This window comes from Macrotis lagotis, chromosome 2 (assembly GCF_037893015.1).
Source record: "Macrotis lagotis isolate mMagLag1 chromosome 2, bilby.v1.9.chrom.fasta, whole genome shotgun sequence".
Lineage (NCBI taxonomy): Eukaryota > Metazoa > Chordata > Mammalia > Peramelemorphia > Peramelidae > Macrotis > Macrotis lagotis.
In genome coordinates this window covers 307,193,276-307,216,998 of record NC_133659.1, presented here as the reverse complement: position 1 = coordinate 307,216,998, position 23,723 = coordinate 307,193,276, and the positions used below count along the sequence as shown (strand labels likewise).

The following is a 23,723-nucleotide window of genomic DNA, read 5'->3' as shown; positions in this document are numbered from 1 at the left end:
GGCTTACCAGGTTTTTTTTCCCCTCCAGATCATTTTACAGATGAGGAACTGAGGTAGTAGAGTTGTGACTTGCCTAGGGTCATACAGCAAGTGGATGGATTTGAATTTGGGAAGATGAATGTTCCTGATTCCTAAACTCAGTACTCTATCCACTTAGCACCAAATACCACTAATCTATCTTGTTTCTTGATCCTTTGGGAAAAAATATCAATAATAATAAGGCATTTTAAAATTTTACATCTCACAGTAAATTCTATGATTATTCTGTTTTGCTATTTAGAACTATATTGTCTGAAGAAAATGTTTAACAACATGGGGGAAAAAGTACAGTCTCTTCTGAGGCACTATGTCCTAAATATAATGGACTTAAATGATTACCAGTAAAGACAGGCTTTATGTAAAGCCTGGTGTAAAATTAGAACTTTGGGTCCTTTTCGTGACCACAGACAGAACTTCAAGTCCATGGACTAAATAAAGCCGGACGGCGACAGCCCAACAAAAATGCACAGATCCTCGTTTCCTCATCATCCATTTTACTCCTTTACTGTAGCAATGATTCGGCCGTCACTTTAATGTCAGATATTTGATTAAAGTAAAATGCAGAATTGCATTTTCTTCAGAGACTTCCTTGCGGAAAGGGGGAGGAAAGCCGAAGACTCTAAAAGATTTCTGGATCCTCTGGAGAATTTTTCAGGGGCTGGAAATCCTGAAGTTGACTAAAGCAACAATGTACTTTTAAGTAATCTATTCTGCTGCCAAGAAGCTTCGAAATGACATTATGAGGGGGCAGCAATGTATTGGGATTATACCAATTTCCTCCGAGTGATCAAAGAGAAGGGGTGGGGGTGGGCCAATGCCGGCTCCCTGCAGTCAAGGGCAGCGGCGGCGCGGCGGCGGAGCGGGCCCGGGGCCCGGGAGGATGCTCGGGCAGACCGCGGGCGCCCAGACCAGAGGCTCAGAGGGAGGAGCTCGGCCATTCTGAAGCTGTCGGGCATTGATGTTAATCTGTCTCCACTATCTCGGCACAACTGCTTCTTTGGGGGGAAAAAAGGTCTTTTGTGCAGACGAGGATACGACGGTCCCCCGGGTCGGCAGCTTTTCGGGACTGGTCTGCCCTGCGGCGAAGGGGAGAGCGCGCGGTCCGGGGCTCGGGGAGCGGCCCGGCCCTGGAGCCCAGGTAGCGGGGCCGGGCGGGTCGCGGCAGCTCGGGGCTGTGGGGGCCCGGGGGGCTGCGCCTGCGGGGGGATGCGGAGAGAATTTTTTTTACAAATCGCGTTTGAGGGCAAAGCCGGCCGGCCGGCAGCGGGGCCGCCCCGGCGCGCGGCAGGTGTCCCCGGGCCCCGCCGGCCCGCTCGCACCTGGCCCCGGCCGGCGCGCTGCCCCCCAGCGGGCAGGGAAGCCCCGGCCTCCCCCGCGGGCCGCGCGTCACGCCGGGCCGGGCCCGGGCGGGAGGAGGAGCCGCCCCGCGGCCGGCGCGCGCCGCGGCCCCGCCCCCGCCCGGCCCGGGCGCCCCTCGGCTCCCGCGAGCCCGGCAGGCGGCGCGCCCGCCGGCGGCGCCCCCGCCCCGCCCCCACACGTCATGGAAACACGGACGTCACAGCGGCCCGGCCAATCAGCGGCGCCGCGCGGGGCGCGGGGGCGCGGGGGGAAGGAGCGGGGGGCGGGCCGGCCCGCGCCCGCCGCCCCCCCGCCGCCCCGCCGCCGCGCCCCGCCCCCGGCCGTGGAGCCGCGCCGGGCCGCCCCGCCGCGCCCCGCCCCCGGCCCGCCCCCGGGCCGCCGCGCCCCGCCCCCGGCCCGCCCCCGCCCCGCGCGGCCCGCGGGGCCGTTACGTGACCGCGCCCAGCCCAGGCAGCGCCGGCGGTTGCGGCGGTTGCGGCGGTTGCGGCGGCGGCCAGAGCCGGAGCGGCGCGGCCGGAGCCGGAGCGGAGCGGCGCGGCGCGGCCCGCGTGGGGGGAGCGCCGGGCCGGAGCCGGTGAGCGCGCGTCCCCTCGGGCCGGGGGGCGGCCGGGCTTCCTCCTCCTCCTCCCCCGCGCCGGGGTCCGGGCGCCCCGCGGCCCCGCCCCGCGCCCCTGGAGCCCCGCGGCGGCGGCTCGCGGGGCTGCGTGCGCGCGCCGGGCGGGCCGGGCCGGGCCGGGCCGCGCTGCCCCCTCCCGGGCTCCGCGCTCGGGGCGGCACAGGTGAGCGCCCCCCGCCCGTGACCTTGAGGACGCCCCGGGACCCTCCTCGCCCGCGGGCCCCGCGGAGCCGCTGCGGCCCGAGGCCGCGTCCCGGCCCGGCCCCGGCCCCGGGAGGAGCCGGCCCGGGCGCGGAGGCCATTGTGCGGCGCCTCCACCTGTGGGCGCGCCCGGGAGCCCTTCCTTTGTGCCCTCCGGAGCTGTCATCCGCCGGGCCCCGCCACGTGAGGCCGGGGGTGAGCCACGGGGGCGGGCCCGGGAGCCCGGACCGCGGAGCCGGCCCCCGGAGCCCGGACCGCGGAGCCCGGACCGCGGAGCCCGGCCCCGGAGACGGACCGCGGAGCCCGGACCGCGGAGCCCGGCCCCGGAGACGGACCGCGGAGCCCGGACCGCGGAGCCCGGCCCCGGAGCCCGGCCCCGGAGCCGGCCCGCAGCGGCGCCCCGCACCAAACTTTGCCGAGTGCCGGCGGCTCCCGGGCCGCTCTTTTGTTCCCCGGGGCCCGTCCGCGGGGGAGGCAGGGCGCGGCCAGCCCCGGGGGGCAGCGGGGCCCGGCCCCGGGGGGCAGCGGGCCGGCTCGGCCCCGCGGGCGCCCCGTGCATGCGAGCCGGAGCCGGGGACGGCGAGCCGGGGGCGGCCCGGGAGCCTCGGCCGACTCCCGGCAGACCTGGGCTGCTCAGCTTCCCGGGCGAATGCACGGATCGCCCAGGATTTCCGCAGAAATTCTCCTTTTTTTTAAGACTGGCTTTGGCGGACAAGTGAAGCACCCGGCGGGGGGCACTTTCATTTGCTTACATTCGCACCCCGACTTGGGCTTCCAGTGCCAGCGTGTGAAGGGCCGATGCCCGGGGCAGCCGGGGCCGCTCTGCATTTTAAGCCCGAGTCCAGGACCAGCTTTATGGGGAGGGGTGAGAAGCACGTCCAGGGCTAGAACTGGCCCCGACGGCTGCCCGGTGGCTCTTTAAATAATGGATCGCGGCGTGTAGAGTGCAAAGACCCCCGTCCTCCCCCCCCCAGACCTGGGAGGCTTAACAGGGCAAGCCAGCCTGGCCAGCCGAGGCTTAGGAAACGCTCGGCCGCTCGTCCTGGCTCCCACGGGCAGAAACCTTCCCAGCCCGGCTCTTGTCCCCGTTCCCCGCTGTCTCCGGAATAGTGTGAACTGGTAACTTGGCACTTAGGTGCCCAGGAGATGGACAGTCCTTATAGATCCTGTGCGTTCTGGTGCTGACGAAGCAGCAGTCTCATGTGCGTGTTTTTAGATGTTGCTGCCAGCCTGTTTACCTTGGCTTTGGGGGCCACAATCATCTCTTCAACCTTGTCTACCTCGTGGATAAAATTCTGTGCTTGTCGTTGGATAACCAAAATGAAAGATTAGTCTGGTCTGTCTTATGCATTATGGGGAGCATTATATTATAATATGCATGCTAGAGTATGACCTTCTGACTCAGACCTCACATAAATCTTTGCTTTATAACACTTGAATGCATTTAAACTAAAATTATAATTAAGTTCTTTTCATTTCTACCTTCACCCCCTTATTAGATTTTAAGCTTCATGAAGCCAAGTGGCTTGTGTGACCTGAAATTTGTAATCTCAGCTCATAGCCTCGCTAGCACAGGGCTCTTGTAAAAAAAGTACTTCATGCATGTTTGTTGAATGAAAAGGAAATCCATGTCATATGAAGATAGTAGTTGGGATAGAACAAGCTTTCTTAAGGCTGGTGGCATATATGTCTTTAAGCTATGTGTGCTGTCACTGAAATACACCTTTTGCTTATATTTTATAGGTAAGTACGTATGGTTTTAGTAAATCATACATGATGACAATTTTGGATCAGAATATTTTCAAAAGCTTCTTCCTAAACGTGTTTTACTATAGGTTTCTAGTAGTCTTTGTAGTTTCACAGATACAGATACTGATTATTGAAGTCTTTTCTCAGTTTAAGATAATGGAAGATGTTAAGAAAAATTAACTAAGGGTCCCAAAAGAATAAAGCATGAGTAAAATCTGAATATTTTCAGTCTGAATTACAGTGTATGGGGGGGGCGGTAGAGGAAATATTTGTTTGCAAGTACTTAAGGTACAGATACAGATTTTATTAGATGGTGGTTAGATGGTTTGCTTAGTTTTGTGGGAAATGTAGACTTAATACTTATCATTAATTTATTATAGTTGTGAGTGTAATTCATATTGAAAGGATGTAAGGTATTAAAGGAAGATAACTGATTATGTCTTCAGAATGGGCAGAAGGATATACAGTAGTGGAATATATAACTGCTGAGAAGAGAGACAAAAATGGTGATTTAATAAATAGATTTCTTCCATTCTGGGTTTCCTCTTCTTGATTTTGATATACATAGGCATATGTATATGCACATGATTTATGTGCCTGATTTTTAAGATTTTTAAAAAATGGAACTTCTGGTTAATGATAATGACTACATTTTTACTTGCTAATTTATTTTGTGGAACCAATCTCTTTCCATAGCATGGATACTACTCATAATTAAAATACCTCAAAAGATATATTCTTTTAATTTTTGCTGAGGCTTAATGAAAATCTGTTTCTAGCATGAGCACAATGAATGGTATAATACATTTTATTTAGCTGTAGTCATATAAATGTGAACATTCCATTTCAGATAAACGCATACATTTTTATTTAGATTTGTTATAATTAAAGCAATTGGCAAATTGTTTCTTTCAATTTGAAGTACTGTTTAAATAAGGTTGAACTTCCTTGCAATATTAAGCAACTTTTGATCTCTTGGATTTTCAAACATAAGAATTTTCCATTTTCTTGTCATTAGTCTATATTAAAAATGAAGTCTTCTTTCCATTTTTCCTTTTAAGCACCTCTGTCATTTTATTTCAGAGGCACATCTTTTCACTTTGGTGATACAGGATGGTAAATATCTTGGGGCCTCACTAAAGTATGTGATGTAATCAAGTTGATTGTACAGCAGATCCATTCCTAACATAGCCCATTCAAGAGATGTTAGTTATTGATACTCCAGAATGACCTTCAGTCTCACTCAGAAGGTGGTTTCATGACAAGGCCCAAGGCCAACATTATGTGAAGACTGCAGATTAGAGAGGAACATTGATATGCCAGAAATCACAGCTGACTTAAAACAGAATTGATTTATGCTTGCAGACAGTGTAGTCATTCTCATAGCCTAGGTGTTGGTTCTTTGAGAGGGCTCTCATGACTCTCCAATCTTGATCATTATTGATCACGTAGAAATATTTCTGTAAAATCTGTTGTATACATTCTCTTTTCTGAGAGATGTTTTTATTGAAGTACTTCATTGAGTACTGTTAAAGATTTTGTCACAATTCAGCCAGTTCAAAATTAATTAAATATGGAACTTTAATATTTGTTTTAAAATGTAATTTGAAGGCAAATTCTGCGCTCATTTATTATGGTGATTATTTATCTGTCAGTGTTAGGAAAGGAATAAAAAATCTCAAAGTTGGAAGTTCCCTCAGAGCTTTCTCTTCTAAGCTCTTCTTGGAGAAGAAAGCTTCCCTCCACAGATTAGGGGGAATGGCAATGCAAAGGTGGCCCCTTGTACTTTCGATTAGTTCTAATTGGTAGCCCTTCCCACCAGGCCTCAATTTACTTATTCATCCCTTCCTTTTCCCTTAATTGTGCCCTCTGAAGACAAGCTGAACTGGTCCTTCACTTCCACAGAAAAGCTTTTACTACTTGTAGACAGCTATCATGTTGCCCCCAAGGCTGAATTTACCACATTTAAACATACCTAGTTACCTAGTTTCTTCACCTAGTCCTCGTTTGACTTGAACTTGACACCTGTTCCTGGTGACCTTCTACAGGATGCATTTTGACTTATATGTATCCATGTCCTTACTGGGAAAAAAACAGCTGTCCACCATCATCCAGATGTGGTCTGATCTGGGGTCAACATAGAAGCAATGCCTTGTCTCTGAAAGGCGAATTCACAAGCACACTGGATAACAGGGCCTAAGACAAGCTGGACAGATTAGAATTCTAATCTTAACAAGATGGGACTTAATAGAGATAACAGTGAAATCTTAGATTTGGGCTAAAAACAAATTCAACAGTTCACTTGAAAAACATCTTGGGTTTTGGTTGGACTGCAATTTCAGTGAGTCAGTAGTCCAAAAAAAGGCAGCGCTGTCTTAAGATTGCTGCATGTTGTTCATGACTGTGGGGTGGTAATGGCCACGATCAGCATATCTGCTACTGCCTCTGGAAAAGCAGGTTTCATGGTAAATAATAACCTTTGTTTATATTGAAGCATTAATGATCTTACACTTAGACTGTAGATCTTTCACCCTTGAAATTACAAACAGAAGTTAATAAGGCTTTGTTTTGAAGGAGGAATTAGTAACAGTATGTAGGTACATAATAAAATGTTCTCTGACATGGTTGAGATAAGGGTACTTCTGTTGATCAGAAGTATCTTGTTTAATAGTTATCACATGAAATATGTTTTCGCTTATTTTCAGTGAATTAGAATAAAATGACATTTTAATATCTAGTTTTAAAACTACTGAACATAAACTTGGATTTTTAGTGATAGTAACTTGGCCCACCATTAAACTTTTTATACATTCTTTTTTTTTTTCCACAAGATGTACCTCAATATTTTAACTAGGAACTGTCAGTTATAAGTTGATGGTCATGGAAGTCAGTGGAATTGAAGTTGAGAAAATTGTGGTTGATACTATGAAGCTCTCTTTTACTGTAGTGGGTGAATTGGGAACCTTTTCATAGTCAGATGCCATTCCTCTGGACAAAGAGTCAATTGGGAGGGGGACCTTGAGCAAAACTAACCCAGAGCCTGATCTTCCAGTCGTGTTGTATCCCAATAGTCCCCCCAACCTTCCTGCAAAGGAGAGAGAGGAAAGATAGGCTAAGAAGCATGTCCTCACTGTTCGTTGGTGGCTAAGACTGGCCCAGGTTTGGGTTGTTCTCTCCATTTAAACAGGATTTGTTTTGTATTGTTTGATTCTACTTCTTTTCTTTGCATTAGTGCATCTGAGTTCTCTCATACTGCTTCTGTATTTAGCATAATTGTTCATATTCACATAGTAATATTCTGCTACATTCATGTACCACAATTTGCTTAGCATAATTGTTCATATACATATAATAACATTTTCCAGTACTCATATACCACTATGGATATTTTCTTTCTGCCCAGATCTTGACTATGTTTCTAAAACTGAAGCTCTAAGCACTTAGTGTAAAGAGAACCTTAACTTTTGTGATTGAATTCCCTGGGAGAGGGGGAAGACTTCATATTCCTCCCCCCCCCCCCATTTTCCTCATTTGTCTAATGGGAGTAATGGTAGCACCTCTCTTCCAGGATGGTTGTGAGGATCCAAGGAGATAATTGTAAAGAACTCAGCAGAACAGGTGCTTGGCAAAGAGTAGGCACCACCTACACCCTTTATTATTGCTGTTAAATAGCTGTTGGGGAATTTGTTAGTTGTCTGTATATTTGGATATCAAACTCTTCTAGACAGATTTATTTCTACAGTCAATTCACTTCCCTTATCTCATGTGTATACATTTTGTACATTCAAAACCTTTTCAGTTTCGTATTATCAAAATTATCTAGTTTATCTTTGGTGATTGCCTCTTTCCCTTTTGGTTAAGAATGCACCCCCTAGGATAGTTGTGCAAAGTGCCACGATCTGGTTCTTTTCTGATTTTGTTTTTTAATTGGATGAACTTTAATATTCTAGTCACTTTTCTGTTTTGTGTTTACTGTGATCTGTGTGTAAGATGTTGGTCTAACTCCCTCAGGGTCATACATACAGCTTGTATTTATCTGGAGCAGGATTTGAGCTCAGGTCTTCCTGACTCCCAAGTCTTGCACTGTGTCCAGTAGGACATGCTCTCTTTACCAAAAAAAAAAAAAGGTAGATTAAAAACAACTCAGAGAGGCATTGGAACTCAGATTAGTGGCAGAGGTTCTGGGACCTATTTTGGTTCCAGAGATGATGCAAGCCACTTTTGATTTTTTAACCTGTGCCAAATGGTTGTTATGATTATTTTATGATTGCTTTAGAACATATTTTGAGGTCTGAAAGTGCTGTTTCTTCTCTTTCTAATTTTTTTATTCTTTCACTTACATCTTTAGTCTCTATGAATTCTGGGTTATTTTGTTTGGTTCTGTAAAGTGTTCCCTTGGTAATTTGGTATGGCATTAACATACTGCTGTCTTTTCCTTATTTTGGCAAGGCCTAACCATGAACACGGACTGACCCCTTTTTAAAAATCATTTTTATTGGTGTTAGAACCATTTTGTCATGTACCCAAAGAAATATTGAATTGACTCAGATATTTTCTATATTTTGTAGTTATTTGAATAAAACTTTCTTTTCTATTTTTCCTTGTTATTTCTTTAGAAAACTGCTATTAATTTTTGAGTGTAAGTAGAAAATTATTTTAAAACTTTCTAAGAATTTAATTCTGAATACTCTAGTTCCTAAGATTTGGGGGACCTTTCTGTTAAATAATGTCTTATCCTGTTGAACAATCCTAGCCAGATTTGCATTAAATAACATAAAGATTTTGGCAAATTTGGAAATCGTTACTTATGGTTTCCAAAATTAAATGTTTATTTACCTGTGATATTAACAATAGCTTGGTTCTAAATAGTATAAGGATGTTTTCTTGAATTTGATAACCAGATTAACCTCCCAGTCAGAACAACTCCCAAAAGAACTTGTCCCTTAGATTTGGTTGACATGGATTTCTTTGCCTTTCTGACTTTGAATTGCCAAACAGGAAAGAGGTGGGGGTAAAGAACAGAATAAGAGAACCTTTCAATGTGATATAAATACATTATATCTAGAGCTCCCTGCTTGACTCTGAAAACTCTCCATGATCCCACCCAGTCTCCCCTCCCCACCCACCACCCCCTTTAGGGATCATCTTCGTTTTCAAGGCCTAGCTACAATCCCACCTTCTACCTAGTGTCTTTCCTCTGGATTGTTTTCTGGTTAGCCTATAGAGAGCTTGTTTGTCCATTGCTGATAGCGTTGTTGCCTTTCTCCATCAAGCTGTGAGCTTCTCAAGGGCAGGGACTTTTACTTTCTTTGTATTTCCAGCCCTTAGCACAGTGCCTGATAGAATAATTAATAAATGTTTATTAATTGATTGAGTAATTTTTCTCTTGACTCCCTTATACCCCACCCCATTTCAAATTCTGAATACTCCTCTTCCCAACCATCACATTTCCTGATTTTTTAATTAGGCTCTGGTTACTCCTTGTCTCACAAACACCTTTATAGTTTTGTTAATACTGTTCTTTTTTACTTGTAAATACTCTGCTTTTTCTTGGCTTCCTGGCCCATTCATAGACTATTGGATAGGGGGAAGGAGAGGAGGTGGAGGACTCAAATCCTACTCATTGCTTAATTTCTACCTTTTCCACAAAATTTTCCTTAATACTAAAAATTCTTCACTGCTGTCATGTAATTAAATATCAGTAACATTTATAACTTGTACCACACAATTTAACATTTGACTGCATAGCTTCTTTTATATGTCTTGGGAAACTTCTGTATCTTCCACATTATTTAGCACAGTGCTAAAGAATTTTAAAAACTAAATTGATGAGTGGCATTAATTATGTGGATTACATTCAAAAGTTGAAAGGTTTTTTTTAAAACATCCTTCTTAAACAATGACCTTAAAAACCAGAGATTACTTTTAAACCAGCCCGGGACAGTTCATATGAAAGGCAATTTCATTTCTGAAATTAAATCTATTTTTAAAGAACATTCCTCAGACTGTGGGGCTGACTTTATATGTGTTATATTACCTTCCTTTTTCTTTTAAAAGTTTCAACAAAGATATCGATTTAAGGTACTCTGAAATCTTAATTGTAATAAACAACAATGCTGTCAGAGTGAGAATTGGTTTTAAAGTCTAATCCAGTGTTTTCATATTTTGTAGCAGGATGTATATATACACACACAACATCTCTATATTCTTCTGCCCCTGTGTCTTATACATCTTCACAAATAAAATTCTTTCTTTCATTTGAGGGTCCTCCTCTTTGAAATTTACCCATTTCCTGGCATCTGAAGACAGGATCTGTAGGACTTTTCCATAATTTCTCCTTTAATAGATCATATTTATTTGTGTATTTGCATTCCTCTCCTCCCACTGCCCCTCCCACTCCCCCAGTTATAAGTTCTTTGAAGACATTTTATCTTCTTGTCTCCTGTGCCTGTCAGAAAATGTGCATAGATGGCAGTCAAATGTTTATATACATGGTTACATTGTATTTCAGTGCTGATTGCTATATTCTGGCTTTAAGAACATAACTTTTTCGATTTTATTTCCTAGAGCAATTTTTCCTAAAGTCTTCTTCTGTACAGTGTGCATAGGTGCTACCGGGAGAAATTTTTTTTATCATAGAAATATTTTACTCTTTGAAATATTTAATATGAAGTGTAAACCTGTATGAGAAATACTTAATATGTTATTTAAAAAAATGAAAATAGGGTTAATTTCCTCGGTTTTGCTGTGAACTTACCCTGATAACTAACTAACTCTCTCTCTCTCTCTCTCTCTCTCTCTCGTACTCCCCTCTCCCGACCATGGTCAAGAGAAACATTCTAAGGTTCCATCGGGCACTTTCTTGCTCTAACAAGTTTTCTGTGGTAAAATTAGTTTTATGAACTGGAAATGAACTGACCCACAGCTTCTGTCTCTATATGTAGCCAGCAGCAGCAGCATGCTTGAAACTGTTGACCTTGTTCTTCAAATTCTCCCCCCTCATCAGGTTTTCATAATCTGGCTTGCCCCTGATTCTCTGGTCTGCCCAACTGCTTTCCTTGCCTAGTTTCCACTGAACAAGGGTGCCATTTGCTCCTCCCTGCCCTGGGTCCTCTTCTCCACTCAGGTGGCATCCCTGTGCAGACTGTTCCAGTCCTTGTTTCTTCTGAGCTCTAGTCACACATCACCAATCGCCTTTTTTGTTGATTGGATCATTTCACTCATGTCCAACTCTTCATGACCCCATTGGGTTTTCTTCCCAAAGAACTTGAAGTGATTTGTCATTTCCTTATCCAATTTTATTTTATAGATGAGGAAACTGAGACAAACAGGATTAAGTGACCTGCTCAGGATCTCAAAGCTTGTAAGGGTTGGGAGGTAGCATTTGAACTCAGGTCTTCCCAACTCCAGACCTGATTCTCTCTCCACTCTAATCTGTCTAATTGTCTTTTACATACCTTGAATTGGAGGTCCTATAGGCATCTCAAACTCAACAAATCCACCCCAGCCCAAAGGAAAAGATCAAACCCCCCCCCCCTTCCTAACCCCTAGTCTCCTGACCACGTTGTTACCCTATACTTCTTACTCCCCACTCCCCCCAATGGCAATTCTGCCTTTAAAAACATCTCAGTCCCCTTCTTTCCACTGGCACAATCCAACTCTGGTAAAGAGCCTCATTCAGACCTCTTGCCTGGACTCTTGAAGTGCCTCAGATCACTCTCCTCCATCTCCCACTCAGCCTTCAGGGCCAGTTTCTAAAGCAGGTGCCCCTCTTGCTAAGTGCACTTTCCTGGCTTCCTGGCATCTAAAGGATCCAATAGAAATCCCTCTGGCATTTCAGGCTCTTCATAATCTGTCCTCTTCACACACCCTACATTCCAGCAACTTTGACCTGCTTGTGGTGCCTCACACTAGACACACCGTTTCCCATGCCCACACAGTGCCAGCTGCCCCACAGAGCTTTCTGCACTAGCTTAATAAATCTTCCTTACCTCCAGGAGGTCTCTTCCATTTCCCCCAGTTGCTAATGACTTTCTTTCCCTCTCTGCTTCTTATCTTTCTACTCTTACAGGTCTTGTACTTAGCTAGTTAATTTTATGGTGTTTCTCCATTAGAATGTGAGCTCCTCTGGGGCAGAGTCTGTGTTTTTGCCTTTCATTTTGTCCACTGCCATATACTAATCACTTGATGTGCTTTGGAGGGCTCAGAGGGAGTTAACTTGCCCAGGCCTGCAGGATCAGGCCAGATGGTCAGGGCTGGGGTCCTCCATCTCAGCAGAAGGCCTGGAGCTGGTCATGTCAGGGTCCTGTTTGTGGAGGGAGGGAGAATGGAAGAGTGAGATAGTTTTCTTTTGACCTGGAAGAGAATTAATTTTTTTGTATGTTGTGTATGCTACTTATCCCAAGAAATCATGAAGCGAGTAGAAAGATTCTAGATTTGGAGGATGAGCACCCGGGCTGTGTAACTTACTGTGTGGGTGTGGGGGTGTCTCACTCACACCTGGGGCAAGACAGTCCTCTCCCCTCCCTTGGCCTTAGTTTTCTCATCTGTAAAATGGGGGGTTTGGATTAGATGAACCCAAATGTCTCTTCCATTTCCAAGTGTTTGATCCTATGCTCTAGATTCATGAATGCAATGAAAGTGGTAGGCTTTCAGAAAATGGTCCTGGAAGTTCATTAAAGATGACCCCATAATCCTCAGTTTGACTGGGACGGTCAGTGTTATTTTGATAGGATTTGAAAAGGTTAATGTCATTTGGTGGGATACTCAAATCTCACTAATGAATTCCATTGAAGTAAAAATTGCTGATAAACGCCTCTTTGACTTTATAGGAAAAGTCAAATAAGTTTATTAATTACATGTTAATAAAAAAGAGGGTTTCATCTTCATTTCAGAAATGTCAGTGCTAGAGGTGGAAATAATATAAGACTAGAGATTAATATTCTAACATAGCGAGGTTATCCTTACTGTGCTTTGGCAGAGTATTCCACCCAATTTCCCACTTAGTCATAGTAGGATATCTCTTCCTTTCTTCATTTATTTAAAAAAAAAGACATTTTGTCATCATTTCATAATCATTTCTCACCCTTAGCTAAAACCCACCCTTGTGACAAAGAAAACCAATTAAGCAAAAACATCTGATAAACAAATATGTCTGACTCCACAGACAATTTTCCATCCTACTAGTCCCTTACTCTCTGCCCTGAGGGAAGAGCTCAGTTTCATTATCTTTTCTCTGGGACCTTCATAGGTTTTCTCTTACTCCAATTTCAACTTGCTTTTAGTGATCTGTTCATTTACATTGTTGCAATTTTGTACATTTAGTAGTCAGTCAACAAACATTTATATTTAAGCATTTACTGTATGTTGGATACTGGACAAAAAGAGCTGATCCTGTTTTCATGGGAGATGCTGGAAATAGGCCTGGAAGCATGACACCACAGGCCAGGAAAGGAGAGGAGGGAGGAAGCCTGTGGGGGGGAAGGAGAGGTGCCTGCGAGGCCAGCTGTCTGAGGGGCGCTGGGAGCTGCCGGGCGGGAAGGGAGGAAGAGCCTAGCAAGAGATGGGAAGGAGCCGTGGAGGACCGGAGATGGAGGGGGCCCGAAGTGTGGGTCCTTGGTTCTGCTTCATTCACTGTAGTTCAGTTCCAGATCTTCTCATGTTTCTCTATGACTTCCTCATCTATTGTTTCTTACTACTAAATAGCATGCATTGTGTGCTGGCCATGCAAAGAAAAACTCCTTTCAAGGAACTCACAGTCCTGGTGGACACCTCATTCACGCTCCTCTCTCTGAGCAAGTGCTATGAATGACCAACTGGAGATGGAGCAACTAGAGTTAAGGGGACCTGGGAAAAGCTTCCTCTCGAAGGAGGAATTTTATATTTATATTACACACACCATTCCTCAGTCAAAGATAGCCTCTTTTTTCTAGTTCTTTGGTCACTAGAAGAAGGCTCCCCTGGACATTTGGGGTCCTACTGGACCTCTTGTTACTATCTCTGACTTCCTTAGGATATATGTCCTTTAGTGGGATTCCTGAATGGTATGCCCAGTGGAGTCATTTCCCTTTAATTAGAATCTGGGATTATGTTGAGCATCAGCAGTGCATTGTTTTCCTGTTTTCCCACAATCCTTCCAAAATTGACTTTCCATCTTTTGCATTTTTGCCCACTTACACAAAATAAAATTTTTAGTTATTTTAATATTCATTTGTCTGTCTACTAATGTTAAGAGTGTGTGTGTGCATGCGTCTCACTCTCTGTCACTGTCTCCATCTCTGCCCCCCCCCCCCCATTCTTGTTTGTCTTTCTCTGACTCGGTACATGGTGGAGAGAATGATGGACCTCAGGCACCCATGAGACTGTGAGCTAGTTGCTTTTCCATTGTCTGCCTCAGTTTCCTTATTTGTAAAATGAGAATCATAAAAGAGCAGCTGCAGGGCACATGGATAGATGCTCTTCCCCCCCCTTACTCACTTTTCTTCCTCCCACATTTAATGAACCATCAGACTAACAGATAATTATAGTGTCTTCTCACCCAAATACCTGGAGCATGCTTTTCCCTCTGTATTTTGGATATCAGACTTTGATTCATATTTGATGCAAATATGACCTTGGCCAAATCTCTCATAACTTTTTTCTTTGTTGATTTTATTTGTGGAAAAAACTTTTAATTTGATGTAGCTAAAATGGTTTTATGAACGTTATCCTTTGGCTAAGAATCTTCCCCCTTAGAATGACTAACCACCTTGTGTTACATGTAATAGAATATTAGTATCCTGTAAGAATTGAGGAATATAGAGAAACCTGGAAAGAGTTTTGTGAGTTTGCTGCTAAGGGAAGTAAACACAACTAGCAAAACAGCAGGACTACAGCAATTTAAGTGAAAAGAACAATAGCAGAACAACTGCTAGGAAATTTTAAGGACCAAATTTGACCCCACAGAAAGGATGTAAGAAGGTACCTCTTCTCCCTTTGAGCTCCCCATCCCATGTCTCTCTTTTTTATTTTATTTTATTTTTTTGCAAAGCTATCATGGTGCAACATTACCTATGATGTCAGACTTCTTTTGATGTGTTGGTTTTCCCAGACTGTTTTTCACTCCTTTTTTTTTTTAATTCTTGTTATGGGAGATGACTCAATGAGAGAGAGCAGGGAAAGGGACCTATTGGGAAATAGGTAATATAAAAACAAAAGAACAAAAACTTATTAAAAAATTTTTTCTCCTTGTCATATTAAGAGATTACTTGATCTTGTTCTCTTTAAAATACAGGCAGTTATTCATTTTGTGCTTATTGTGGTATATGATGCAAGATGGTCCTCTCAGTCTAATTTTTGCCAAACTGCTTTCCAATTTTCCTACCAGTTCTAGTCAACAAGCAGTCCTTTTCCCAGTAATTTATATACTAAAGTTTATCAAACACTGTTATCATTTGTATATGGTCTATTCTATTTATCTTTTTTTTTAACCAGTTTTAAATTGTTTTAAAGACTGCTGCTTTGTGGCATAGTTTGAGTTGCATTGCCCTCTTTATACTTTTTCTCATTATTTTTTTTTTAGGTTTTTGCAAGGCAAATGGGGTTAAGTGGCTTGCCCAAGGCCACACAGCTAGGTAATTATTAAGTGTCTGAGACCGGATTTGAACCCAGGTACTCCTGATTCCAGGGCCTGTGCTTTATCCATTGCGCCACCTAGCTGCCCCTTCTCATTATTTTCTTTGAGATTCTAAGTCTTATTTTTCTTATGGGTTTTGTTATTTTGTCTAATTCAAAAATATGTCACCTTGATAATAATGTAGCATATTTCTAAATTTGTAAATTAATTTAGGTGATTTTATGATTTTCATTTTATTTGTGTAGCCCAAACTTGAGTTTGAAAATTTCTCCAATTATCGCCTGCTTTAGTAGTGTTTGCTAGTTCCTTATATGAAACTTAGATGTGTTTTGGTAGGATAATTTCCAGCATGCATTCTTTCCCTCTCATTTTTCTTTCCTTCCAACTTTGTGGGCTTTTATAAAGTAATTATTAAGATTTCCATGTTAAATTGTGGTGTTTATCCTGGGATAAGCAAATGAACCGTGATAGGTTAATTTGTGATCTGTTGATTTAAAATGTAAAATTAGAAGACATTTCTAATCAGTTTCTCAGTAACAGTTTGCTACTCTGAAAAGAATTTGAAAATGTTCAATAGTCAAACGATGCTCCACAATTAGTTTTTCCTTCCACATCTTGACTTTCCCCATCATGATTTCTGCGTATCATAAGAAATTGAATGGGAGTTAAAAGACCAGCAGATGACACAGAGCCTAATGCCAAATGCTTAACCCAAATTTTAAGGTACTATGAGTATCCTATAAAAGAAGATAAAAATTTCAGACATTTTCTCTGGTATGAAGGAGGGCCAAAAAATTATATTAGATTTTCCAGATAGCAGAGAGTGCTTTGCCCTTAACTCTGGAGATGTGGAAGAGAGAAACTGTATTAACCACTAAAAGTGGGGTTAGAAAAATTACAGAAAAAGAGAACTTTTTCTTCACTGACTCATTTATTCAAACGCCCATGTTTTCATGTCTGATTTCCAGGAGTGCAGATTGCAGCACCCCTCATGCCCACTTCTTCGGTGCTTTTTTTTTTTTAGGACTGTGCTGGGGCGCTGTTGTTTTAAGCAAATTGTTAACACATTCAGTGTGAACATTTACAAGGCAGAACTGAGCAAGCTACAGATCAGGGTTTGAGTTCTTGCTTTGTTGATTCTGTAGACTTAGAAGTCAGTCAATAAACATTTATTTAGCACCCACTATATACCAGACTCTGTGTTAATAATAAGCACTGAGGATACAAAAAAGAGGCCCAAGAGAATTCTTGCTCCAGACTCAAGTGGGTCTTGGGACCCTTCGCCCAGCCAGGTTCTCATTTGGAATTCAGTCTTGCTCTTGCCTGATGCTGAGACCCGTGTTCTCCAGACCCCTGCCACTCCACCACTGGGGGTCCCGTTAGTGTGCTTGTGGGTGAGCACACAGCCCACACTTAGCCACTCCTTGCGTTTGACACCTAACTAGTCTATCTTAGGTCATTTTTTCCCACTCTTTTTTTTTTTTTGAATGTTGATAAGAGAAAAAAAATCAAGGAAAAACCCTCAATTTTAAAGAATACCAGACTTTAGGAGAATGATATCTCTAAAAACTATGTGGTACCTTAACTTGTCTTACCATTATCTAAGATAAACAACTAATTATTCTCACTCCCAAGAGTGATAGGAAAGATGGCTTATTTTCTTCTTGTTTCTACATCTAGGCAGTCTTTTGATGTATAAACTCCATGAAGACAAGGATTGAATTTTAAGTAAACTTTTATGTCTCTCTTGCAGCATCTGTAGCTTTGTACTCTTTCTTTAAAAAAAAAAGAGGTGTTTAACATTTGCTGAATTAAATTTGTCAAGGAAAACATTTTGTAAATGTATATTTCTCATCCCAGTACAGATTTACATGTATTTCAGAGAGCATGAGATTACAGATTCTTAGTTCTACATCTGGATGAGACTTTTGCTTAAACTTACCCCTTTATTTTATAGGACTCAGAGTTTGTCACACACAGAGTAAGTGGGAAATCTAGAAATTGAACTCAGATCCCAGACTAAGTCAAGCAAGCACACTTTCTTCCATATTAGGATTTATAATCATACTTTTCAGCTATATTTGTTTGAAACAGAACCTTAGAGAAGGAATTAACTAATATTTCCTTATGCTGATTTAAAAAAAAATTTATTTTAGGGGCTGCTAGGTGGTAGAGTGGATAGCACACAGGCCCTGGAGTCAAGAGGACCTGAGTTCAAATCCGGCTTTAGACATTTAATAATTACCCAGCTGTGTGGCCTTGGGCAAGCCACTTAACCCATTTGCCGTGCAAAAACCTAAAAAATATATATATTTATTTTTCCAATTACATGCAAAGATAGTTTTCAGCATTCAACATTTGCAAGTTTATGAGTTCCACAGTTTTCTATTACCCTCCTTTCCCTCTCCCCTCTCCATAGCAGCATACAATTTGGTAAAAGTTGTACATGTACAGTCTACATTTCTATATTAGTCATGTTGTGAAGTAGGAATTAGAACTAAAGGAAAGCACAAAATAAGTTTTAAAAAGTGAATATGGTATGCTTTGCTTTGCATTCAGACTCCTTAGTTTTTCCCCTCTGGATGTGGATGACATTGTCCATAGCAGGTCTCTCGGGACTGTCCTTGTTCATTGAACTGGTGGGGGAGTTGATTCCATCGTAGTTGACTATCACAGTGTTGGTGTTGATGTGTTCAATGTTCTCTTGGTTCTACTCCTTTCGCTCAGCATCAGATCCTGTAATACGTTATTCCATGCTTCTCTTAGAGTCTGGCCATGTATGGTTTTTCATAGAACAGTGGTCCTACGTAGCATTCAGATGCCATAGCTGGTTCAGCCATTCCTCAGTTGATGGGCATCCCCCTCAATCTCCCATTCCTTGCTACTACAAAAAGAACTATTATGAATATTTTGGAACATGTGGGACTTTTCCTGGTTTTTTGATGAGCTTTTGGGGATATAGACCTTGTATTTGTATTGCTGGATCAAAAGGTGTGCACAGTTTGATTCCTCTTTGAGCATAGTTCCAGATTGCCCTCCAGAAAGGTTGAATGAGGTCACAAGTCCATTTACTGTGCAGTCGTGTCCTAATGTTCCCACATCCTCACCAACATTGATCATATTCTGTTTTTGTCATCTTAATCAATCTCTTTAAGGAGTCTTATTTCTGAAATGAATTTTGTGATTTATATTCGAAAAATAAAGAAATAAAATAATTTGGGCATAAAATCTTAGAAATAGTCAAGGTATATTCTCTGGAATTGCTGAAGAATCCACGTATTTTTTTTCCTTTTTTTTCTATATTGCTTTGCTCCAAATTAGTAGAGTAATTTTTGATGACTCCCTATTTCCTCTAGATAAATTCCTCAGCACGGCCATTCAGAGGCATTTGCGTGTTGGTTCCAACAGCTCTGTGACAGTATTCCTCCCTATCTACACTCTTCTAGTCAGGCTCTTCTGCTTTCCGTTGCCTGACCCCAGCATTCCCTCTCCTACCTTGCACCTTTGTTGAAGCTGTTACCCGTGCTCAATGCACTCTGACCCAAATCTCTTGGAATATACTTAATTTCCCTCCTGCTAGAACTCAGCTGTTGCCTGCCCCAGGAGATTCTTCCCTGATCTCCCTAGCCAATGTGCTCTTCCTCAGATGAACTTTCATTTACTTTATCTGTTTTCAGGTTATATTTCCCAGTGGTAGGCAGCACATAGGCTTGTGATTCCTACAGAGTGGGTGCTTAACGATGTTTGTTGAATTTGGATTGAATTACGTTTTGAAATAAGTATGGAAAAAGGTTGAAAAGTTTTACTTTATAAATCCAGCAGTCATTTTGTTTGTGGATAGTTGCTAAGAAAATAAAGATGGAAAAAAAGCTCAGTCACTGTTCTCAAGCAATTGAGTTTTTTCAAAGTTTATGATCTAGTTGAGAGAGAAAAGTACTCAAGAAGCTAAAAGTTAAAATGATAAGGAAAAGATCAAACAATGTAATGAGAAATGAGAAAAAGGAAAATCACTCCTTGTAGCTTGAAACAAGACTTCTAGATGAAACAGAAGAAATATGTGTCAGTCTTTCTTAGATATTTTTTTGATTTTGATCTATTTATTTAAATAACCACCTCAGTTAAATTGAGATGAGAAGCATTGACAAAGCTTTCCAGGGATCCTAAACAAGGTACACCCCATGAAGCCCCTCTGGTCAGTCACTGCCCCCCACCAAAGGAACGGCAAATGGAGCATTCCTACAGAGGGCAGTTGGACTTCTCCAAGAGCATTGGATTTAGCCAGCTTTGGGTTCATGTCCTAGCTCCCCACCCCCACTTCCTAGACATGTAATTTGGAGCATGTCACTGAAGTGTCTTATCTGTAAAAGGAAGAGCTTTGTACTTAATGACCGACCTCCTTTCTAGCTCCAAAATTGTCTGCAGGTTGATGAGTTACAAATTCATAGCTTACTTAATTCCCTTGAAATACCTAACACATCTGTTTTCGTCAGTTTTAACATTTTTCTCTCAGGCATGGCAACTTATTCTAAACCCTAAGGAATACATCATTTGTTTATTTTTTGTTTTTGCCTCCAGTTTCAGCCCTTGCTTTCACATAAAAACCGTCCTTGGAAGCCATTTAAACTGCAGGCTCCTTGACCTCTCCCCCCTGTTCCTTCCCCAGTGTTCCCTGAGTGAGTCTCCCTGCCTGTTACTTGCAGCCGACTCCGTCTTTGCTTCTTCTTCCAGAGCATGCGCTTAAATCATAACCTGAAATCAAAATCTTTCTGATGATCAGACACAGCCATACAGTACCGATTGAATGACTCTTTCCGGTTCCCGCTATACAGAGGCTTTTTTTCCATTTTGCCATTCTTTTACTGTCTTCCTTACTTGATGTTCTGTTCTCCTATGTCCCTTGTCTTTTCTTTGGAGGCAGTTCTCTGCCACGATGACTTTCCCTAAAACCCACTTTAGGATCCAGCAACTGTAAAATGTTTTTGAGTTCACATGAAAGGCTCACATGTATGTGGTGTTTTTTGTTTGTTTTGAAGATAGTTAAGTGACTTGCCCAGGGTCACAACAACTAGTAAATGCCTGAGGTTGGATTTGCATTCATATCCTCCTAATTTAGCTACCTTATAGATGTGGTGTTTTAAGATTTACAAAACTTTTCACAAGTACAGAAAATCCAAAGACATAAAGTTACTAGCCCAGATTTGCACAGCTAACTGATGTAACCGGTTCTAAAATTCATTTTCTCCCTTCCTACCAAGGATAGTGGTTCTTTTTGTTATACTGCATTGCCTCCTGTTGAGGGTGAAGCAGTTTATCACATAGGTTAGTATTTTAGCCTCACAGGATTTAGAGTTAGGGAACTTTTTGTAAAATTTCATTTTTTTTCCAATTACATATAAAGATAGTTTTCATCCTAAATCCTTTTGCAAGGTTTTGAATTCCACATTTTTCTATAGACCTCTCTTCCCCATGGCCACAAACAATCTGATATAGGTTATTTATGTATAATCATGATTAACATATTTCCATATTAATCATGTTGTAAAAGAGGAATTTAGGAATCTTATTTTACAGAGGCTTAGGCCCCGAGATGATGGGTGATTTGACCAGGGTCACAAAAAAGTAGGTCTCTCAAATGGTATTCAAAGCCATAACTTCTGCCTTTTTTTTTTTAACTGTACTACCAAGGTTTGTTTCTGGCAGCTGAAATATTATTGGAGTATAGACATATTTTGATAAAATATGCCATATAAATTTAAACTCTTGGCCAGCAAATTATTGCTTTAGATGTTTTCCAAAGATATCAAAGAGTTTGCCAAATATGAAAGTAGGATTGATAACAGTTGATGAAGATGCAAAGTTTAGAGGGCAAATACTATTTATAAGGTTCTTAAAAATGTGACTGTCAAACCTATTTTAAAATCTTATTAATTGAACAGGTTGATTTTTTTATATGAATGGGTAAATTTTACATGAATTTAACACCTAAATTATTTTTAAATGTAAAGCTTAGTTAATTGAATTTAAACAGTTTTACTTTTCTGCTGAAGTAGTAATGAAGTACTATACAAAGATGAGTTGTGTTTATATTTGTAGTTTAGTACATAAAATACAAGTATATGTATAGTGCAAGGTCACCAATTTGGAGTTGGGAAACTAAAGCTCAGTGAGGTTGAGACTTAGGTAACAATATTAGGAGTGGGTCTTGAACTCATCTTTTTTTCTTCAAGAATTTGTTGATTTTATCAGAACTCTCTTACCAGCACAGATCATAAGATCATTCCTTTATAGATGATCCTCATTAATTGCTCTAGCCAAAAAAACTTGATTGTGATTTTCCAAGTGGAGCTGTGGCAGGTCTCACAGGACAGACCCAGTGTTCCTCAGACTAGCCGTCCGAGGCTGTGCTTCGACTTCTCCTTTACCTTCTGATGGAGATGGCTCTGCTCTCAGACATCTGGGAGTAACAGTGGTCTCCAGACCTCAGGGCCTGTTTCACTCTTCACCCATCAGTCATTGAGTGGAGAAGAGCACACCTTCCCCGCTGGCCATCTGTCACTAAAGGACAGTTAGCCTGGTGTGGCAGCGGCAAGCAGACTACTGGTCCTGCTCCCGGCCCCTGGGTAGGTAGCCTGAATGGAAATGCACCTTGGCCACTAGTAGTCACAGTCACGGAAGACCCTTCAGTATTCATTATCAAGAAACTCATTTTATAAGAGGAGAGGATACCTTGCTGTCTGCTTTGCCACCTTTCCCTAAGGACCATGGAACCTTCCCCATCTGAATTGGCTGTCACAATTTCTTAGTCTGCATTGGCTCTACCATTCAAATATGAGCTCCCTGAGAGCAGGGACTATTTGGCAGAGAGTTCTGTATGCATGTCTTCTTTTGCCTTGGAGAACTGGGGTTACCGCTGTGTCACAAAGGTGATTTGGGGGTAGGACTTAACATAGCTTTTAGTGAAGTGACTCCCTTTTTTTAGATAAGTTTTATTAAACTGTTGTTAATATTTGACTATTTGATATTTGAAAAAAACTGCCTCTCTCTTTTTTTTTAAAGGTTTTTGCCAGGCAGATGGGGTTAAGTGGATTGCTCAAGGCCACACAGCTAGGTAATTATTAAGTGTCTGAGGCCAGATTTGAACTTGGATCCTCCTGACTCTAGGGCCGGTGCTCTATTCACTGCGCTGCCTAGCTGTCCCTAGGTTAAGATAGCCAACCTTTTTTTTTTTTTAACAAAAAAAATCACCTTACATCTTTAGTCTTTAAGTTGAGTGAATTGAACTTGGCCAAGCTCATAAAAAGTTGACAGAAACAAATGACTGAGAAGCTGCCCCTCAGCAAGCATAGAATCTTCGACATGAGGCTGCTCTCGTTGGTCCCTTTGGAGCTTCCTGTGTGTGTTGCAGCAGTTCCTTTGGAACTAGCCTGTAGTGGGGGTCGACATGACCGTGCTATTCCCTTCTCTTATTTGCTCCATGTCTACGCTCAGATGAATTGTTCCCAGCTATTTTTACAAAGACAGTTATTTTTAAAAGTTGGAAATGTATTCTGCAGTTGGCATTCAGTTCCTGGTTAAATGGGAAAAAGAAGTCTCTGCTCTAATCCATTCACACAGCAATAAGCCCAGTGCTTAGCAGTCCCCAGAAATGGCTGTACATCATAGGAAGCAAAAGAGAAGAAAGAATGGATGAAATTCAATGATTGTTATCTTTTTTTCTATAAAATATTGAGAATTGCTGATCAGTCCTGGAAGATGTATTAATAACAAAAATGATGGTGGGTGGCAACATTTTACTTTGCAGATGAGATGAGACATCAGCAAATCCAGAAGAAATAGGGAAATGAGAGATGAGACTAGGTTGGAAGATTATGTAATTACATGGAATTTGTTGGTAGTCATTAATTACACATAAGTTTTGAATTCTCTAGAGCAGGTTCCCATATAACTATCGAAGTTTAATGGTAACTAGAAATAATAGTGGACATTTGTTACTATTTGAGACTTGTCAAGTGCTGTATTTAACTTCAAAGGAAAGGACTTGAAGGGAGATTGAGGCCACAGTAAGGACTTCTTGTTTCGTGACATCCAAAAATGACCATTTTTACATCTTTAAGAATGTAAAAATGTGTGTTGAAGTATAAAAAT

The 23,723-nt window shown here is 42.3% G+C and overlaps 1 protein-coding gene and 1 long non-coding RNA gene across 5 annotated transcripts in view; one reads left to right on the top strand and one right to left on the bottom strand.

Annotated features, from left to right (window-relative positions):
- Positions 1-512: 512 nt before the first annotated feature.
- LOC141515188 (uncharacterized) lies at positions 513-2,278 on the bottom strand. The gene is made up of 2 exons (XR_012476240.1): positions 2,200-2,278; positions 513-1,235 (listed from the first exon to the last, which is right to left on the bottom strand). It is a non-coding gene; the product is annotated as an uncharacterized LOC141515188 (long non-coding RNA).
- Positions 1,876-23,723, top strand: part of ATP2B1 (ATPase plasma membrane Ca2+ transporting 1) — a 115,260-nt gene continuing 93,412 nt past the window's right edge. The window contains exon 1 of one of the 4 annotated variants that reach the window (XM_074226562.1): positions 1,876-1,972. The gene's annotated coding sequence lies outside the window, so the exon portion shown is untranslated. Of the gene's footprint in view, positions 1,973-2,156; positions 2,178-13,524; positions 22,687-23,723 lie in introns of those variants that run through there. The other 3 variants (XM_074226563.1, XM_074226561.1, XM_074226564.1) reach the window with 3 other exon arrangements.